The following is a 6,197-nucleotide window of genomic DNA, read 5'->3' on the forward strand; positions in this document are numbered from 1 at the left end:
AGAAGGAGATGATGGCGAGCAGTGAAGAAGTAAGTGGAGACCTCAGCTCAGCTCGGCTCAAAGCCCAACCTGCCAAGCTGTGGCCTGTGGCCTGTGGGTGGTGGCGCTGTACACTGGCCACTGGCACAGTATGTGTAAGGGAAAAAACACACAAAAAAACTGTAATTAAGCCAAAAAAAAAGAGAAAGAAGAGTTTCTTGTGATTTTTCTTGCTCGATTTTTTATTTCTTTATTTCTTTTTTTTTTGTGAGAGAGGCTCTACTACTTCTTTCCGACAAGCGGAGCTAGATCTCTGGCTTGCTTTGTCTGCCTATCTGCTGCTGTCTGCCTCCTCTGCCTCTCAACTTATTTTCGGGTGTGTTCCGTTTTGTTTCCTTCTTTTTATTCTCCCGATGATTAAAGGGGAAAAAAAGAGGAGTGTGTCAATTTCTTTTGTTTTTTTTTGCCTTTCCTGTTTAATTGCTGGTGCTTTTTTTTCTCGTCACTGATTTCCTCGTGTCGCCGTTGATGGGCACAAGCATTTACTGATATAATTGGCGAGTTGCTGTAGTGTATTCTTACCACTAGTTCATTCCAATGTCATTTGTTGGGTATACTAGTTACTTACTTCCTTGGTCTAAACAAACGAATATAAAACTGAATATGACATATCTTAGTATAATGAATCTGAACAGACATATGTCCGAATTTATTATATTAGGATGTGTCACATTCATTACTAAATTGGTTTTTTATGGGACGGATGAAGTACAAATGATGCTTTTAATTTATCTAAAAAATCATAAAGGAAAAAAACCTGTGGTTTAAGTTTGTATTGCCCTTGCAGGTGTTAAACGAATGTTTGATACATCCAGTCCAGGGAAGCAGAATGACACCTTTATAGAGCTGAACCTTAAAACATGTCCCAAAATAGTATCCCAAGTCCGGAAGTCCCAAACCAGGAGCAAAAAAGCAAGGGCCAGAGAGAGAGAAGAGATGAAGGGGAGAAAAAAAAAGAATAAGTGAGCAAATAGTCATAGAAAAGCAGGCTGTGACTTTATATAAAGGAGGGAATGAGAGCAAATGCATGGAGTATCAGTAGTAGGAGTAATCTATTGTGGTGTGGGCGGTCACTTTTGCTTGCCCTGCTGTGATGTCTGTGAGTCTGTCCTTGAGCACTGATGAGGTCAACTGCAACTTTGCTGGTACTACTCGTAAAAGAATAGTCTACTCCATATTTGAGAGCTTAAGATGCTAATTACAATTTGCATGCATTAACCAGAAGAAAGCATGTGCCATTGGTGTTGTCATGAAAATGAGGAGCAACAGTACTGGTGATTTGGATTGTACAGGCGAAACAGTAACAGCAAGGCTAATAGTATAGCCCGCTGTGGGCTAATAGTCCAGGGCTAAAGCCAACTACTAGTACAATAGATTGTCTATTGACTGACTGTATCTCATAATCAAACAATTAATTATGACATGCACATATCAATATATATGATCAAGAGTGAATTGTATTATTGTAGCTATTTGTGTTGTGAGATAAACTTTGTTCACCAAACACCAGGATCATAGCACAGATCATACTAACCAATTTCTCTGGAGTACTAAAAGTACAAAGCACGTGTTTGTTGGCAAGAAGAGCTCGTGAGGAAGGAGTGGATTTCCTGTGCTGATTTTCGTCAAACGATGTGGCATCAGAGTTTTTCACGGCACAGTTTTCGCTCACGATCGCGTGGATGGAAGACGAAGCACGCAGAAGGTGATGAGATCGCGCACGAACGGCGGAGATGGATTTGCACACCGCTGGGGGAAGGGGATCGTGCGCCGCGGGGTAGCCAGTTCTCACGGGATCGTCTGAGGACGTGCAGGCCCCACAAACAGCGTTTTTAGCGCCAGGGTCGGCTGCACACGACCGATACTGCGTGGAGAAAAATGCTAACGCCGGACGACAATTTAGTCGTCCGCTTCGTTCTCTCTCATCTACATAGGAAATTGATGATGTGGTACTATTTTGTAGCCCGCTTAGTCAGCTGTTGTACCTGCCTGTAATGGTATAGTACATCTCCATGTACTGTAGAGACTGGAGAGTACGTATAGGCTGCAAAGACGCAGTAATTAAATCTGCTTGCAATACGTAGGGGGGTAGGACCAGAGCAGTGCATTGCATGTCTGCATCTGCAGCTGGCAGCGTGGAAACGGACAAGGCCGGAATATTTAGTTTGTTGCCAAATTTTGGGAACTATATAAGAAATCCTGCCAAAATTTTGATAAGTTGTCAAAATTTTAACAACTATATTAAAATTTTAGTATTAACAAAATTTAGTAAGGTTTTTTTCGCATGAAAGTAAACGTACCCTATGTATCTCGACGCAGCAGCCCAGCCGTGTTGTGTTTATGTTAATCGTGTTGTCAATTCGACCCCTGATCAAGCCATGGACCCCCGCCCGCTGCGTCCGTGCCGCATCGCACCGCACGGTTTACGATGGATACCGCAACTGTAGCGGCGTTGCGTTGTCAGAGCGGTTACAAATAATGAACGGTAGGAGATTCAACAGGATTAATTTTTCCTGAGCTGAAGGAGAGAAGGGAAGAGAGATAGAATGGGCGGGTGACTAATTAGAGCAAGTTTAATAGTGTAGTCTATTACTAGCTTCAAATCATATATAGCTAATATAATAGTCAATTTATATAATAGTTGCTTACTATGCTATTAATACCTGGTCCCACCTGTTATACACATATTACATTTTGGAGTCTGTGCTGCAGCTGGCTACAGATCTGTAGCCCGCTGCTCTTATCTCTCTTCATTTATCTTTTTAAAATATATTTATAGCTAGCTTATAGCCTGCTATTGTACCTGCTCTTAGCCGTCCAGCTATATGCTCGACCCGAGGTTGTGGGGCCCGCAGTAACTAGCGATGGCAGTGAATAACCGAATAAGAGCTATCATCCTCGCGCGTACGTCCCATCGCCCTCACTCGTAGCCACCGTCATCGCCCACAGCTGTCCTGTCGTCGTCGCCCACCTCCGCCACAGCCGACGTACTCGTCCTCCGCGGCATCTAGCGTCGCACGCATCCCTCCTGCCGTCCTCGTCCTTCGCGGATGTCGTCGTCATCCACTTCCATCCCCCCGTCCTCGCCCACATCCGCTCGTGTTCGTCGTCCTTGTCCTCTGTGACTACCGCCATAGCTTGTGTCCACTAGATTGTGTTGTTGCCCTTCGCCTACATCCTCTATGGACGCCGTCACCACCTTCACATGCGTCTTCCGTGGACGCTGCCGTTGTCGCCCGGTGTCCGCTGCAACGGTCGCCATCTCACTCGCCCTCACCCACGTCTATGTTGCCCCGTCCTCACTGGCAAGAAACGAGAAGAACGAGAACTCCGAGAAAGAAAGAGAACTCTGAAAAGAGGGAAAAGATGGTGGGTCCATAAAACAATAAAATATTTATGATATAGTAAGTCTATATAATATATCTTAACTATAATGCTTTAATTCAGATGATGTGTACACCCATTGCAGCCGATAGTGGGCTTTGTTATTGACCTTGCTCTGAGAGAGCAAAACAGGCAGGGGCAGCGCAGCGCGGTGACAATGTAGTGCATGCAGCGGGCGTCCTGTGGATTTTTGCACATGGTGGGTGGTGATGGCCTGGGAGTAGGGTTTAACTTATCGATTTTAAAGTAAAAAACTGTTCCTCACCGGTTGGCTAAAAACCGGTAACTTTTAATCAATGTCATGAAAAAAAAACCTATTAATATAGACCGGTTTTCACAAACCAAGAGCTAACGGTTTCACGAAAGCCGACTAATTCTGTGCGACCGTACATCATAAAAATTGGATATAAACTTATAGCTAATTTATTATACATGTTAACTCTTAAGTTGACTTAGAACAACTACTCCCCCCGTTCCATAATATAAGGGATTCTGGAGAGATGCAACATATTATTATGTCTAGATTCGTTGTACTGTGATATGTTCTGAAATCCTTTAGTTTTACAATTAAATTTGCTCTAATATTTAAGGGCAAGAGCATTTAAATCCCGGTGGGCCAACACTCCATGCGATGTTTTCGGGTGCTTTCACGACACCGTCTATATATTAACGCATGTTAGAGCGTGGAATCTGCCACAGATAATTGAAAAAAGCGCCGTCGATCGTTTCATTGGATCTGAATTAGCGCACGCCCCCATCTACCATATCATATCCCACCGCATTCTTTGACCTTGGCACTGAACGAACGAATGGAAGGATGGATGAAACCATTAAAGAAGAAGAGAAAACGTTGCTTTACGAGCACTGTACTCTATATATATGCGTGTTGTGCCGATTAATCTGTTGCGCCGGTGCAGCATGATCGATCACCCACCGGCACGGCACAGCATGGCAGCCGGCAAATCTGATGATTCCTGGATGTGCACGCACCAAACCAGCTAAAAAACAAACGCATACGTACGCCACAGATCGATGCCGCGGCCGGGTGTCGGCAGTGAGCGAGTGAGTGACCAGTAGACTAGTGGGTGGCAATGGCATGCATGTGACCTGACCTGAGCTGAATCAATCAAAGTGAGCTCATACTAGTACCAGCTCATAAACTTTGGGTCTGTTTGCAAAACTTCTGACACGCAGAACTTTTTCTCAGAATTATAAGCTTCCTCCGACAATTTAGGTTTTTTTCAGATTTTAAAAAATTGTAATGGTGAAATTTAAAAAATGAACTGAAAGTCAGAAACTAAGAAATCCAGTGATTCTTATAAGCTGGCTATCAACCAGCTGCTTATTAGAATCTAAAACTCCCCCAACAAACACTTTGACAACGGAGGCGGCTGGTTATGTTTATTATGGTGAAATCTATTTACATGAGTGCAAGCTCTATATTTGATTTGAGTGTTTGTGTGTATGGTTAACTACTTTTATAGTGATATGGTAAGCACCCATCGATAATAACACATCTATTATGATTTCGTTCATCGATAATAAAATGCCTATGATAACTTTACAATTTAGACATTATCTCAGGCCTTGTTTTTAGTTCCTAATTTTTTCCAAAAACATCAGATCGAATCTTTGGACATATGCATAGAACATTAAATATAGATAAAATGAAAAACTAATTGCACAGTTTGCACGAAAATCGCGAGACGAATCTGTTGAGCCTAGTTAGTCTATAATTAGCCATAAGTGCTAAGTAACTTACATGTGCTAATGACAAATTAATTAGGCTTAATAAATTCATCTCGTGGTTTTCAGGTAAGTTATAAAATTAGTTTTTTTATTTGTGTTAAAAACCTCTTTCAATATCCAGTCAAATGTTCGATATGAAACTAAAATATTTTTTTTCAGGAACTAAATAAGGAACTAAATAAGGCCTAAAGTTTTGAGAGGTGCCATGAGGAGGGAGGAGGAACCCCACACCCACACATGTCAATCCATGCAACAGTGGCGAGATTGTTTGGGCCTGGTTTGGTTTGTTGCTCGGTGGCTCCACTGCCCAAGCTGAGATGCTGCCTGTGCCTCCTGCCTCTTGCCTGCCTGACCCATCCATTCCATGCGCTTTTCTTTGACCCTCGCCATCAATCCATGATGCCTGCGCCCACCCACTCCATCACCCTGCACATGTCCACCATCCATCCATGCACCTCACTCACTCATCGTCAACATGTTCTTCCATCATTTTGTGCACTAATCACCTGCACTTTCAGTACTACCAGTGGTTAGTATTTTACATATAATGCATTGGCAATAATATGCAAGAACAACAACTTCTTCAGAGATGGAGTAGACAAGAAGCAGCAGATGCTGCAGTGCAGTGTCCTAGATATGTCATGCTGGATTGAGCCAAGAGGCGAATAATCTGGGAGAGACGGGTCAAAGTGTTGTAGCATCCATATGTAGACTGTTCAACCAGCCACATGCAGAGGAGGCTGGTTGGCTTGAGCTGAATCTGGCTCACTTTCTTTTACTACTGCTTTTGCCTTTGGAGTTTGGAACCTGCTGCAAAAACTACTACACTCACTGGTCTCGACTGGCTCTATTCGAAAAAGATTGGTCTACGGCTCTCTCATGACTTTTGCTTGATGATCAGATTTTGCTGTGCTTAAACTAAGCAGATTCTCTGTGCTTCCGAAGACCAAAGTGGTAGCGACTAGCAACGAACGCAGAAGTGTAATGTAATGTAATGAAATGAGAAAATGAGCATGTGAAAGTCT

This window comes from Oryza sativa, chromosome 2, assembly GCF_034140825.1.
Source record: "Oryza sativa Japonica Group chromosome 2, ASM3414082v1".
Taxonomy (NCBI): domain Eukaryota; kingdom Viridiplantae; phylum Streptophyta; class Magnoliopsida; order Poales; family Poaceae; genus Oryza; species Oryza sativa.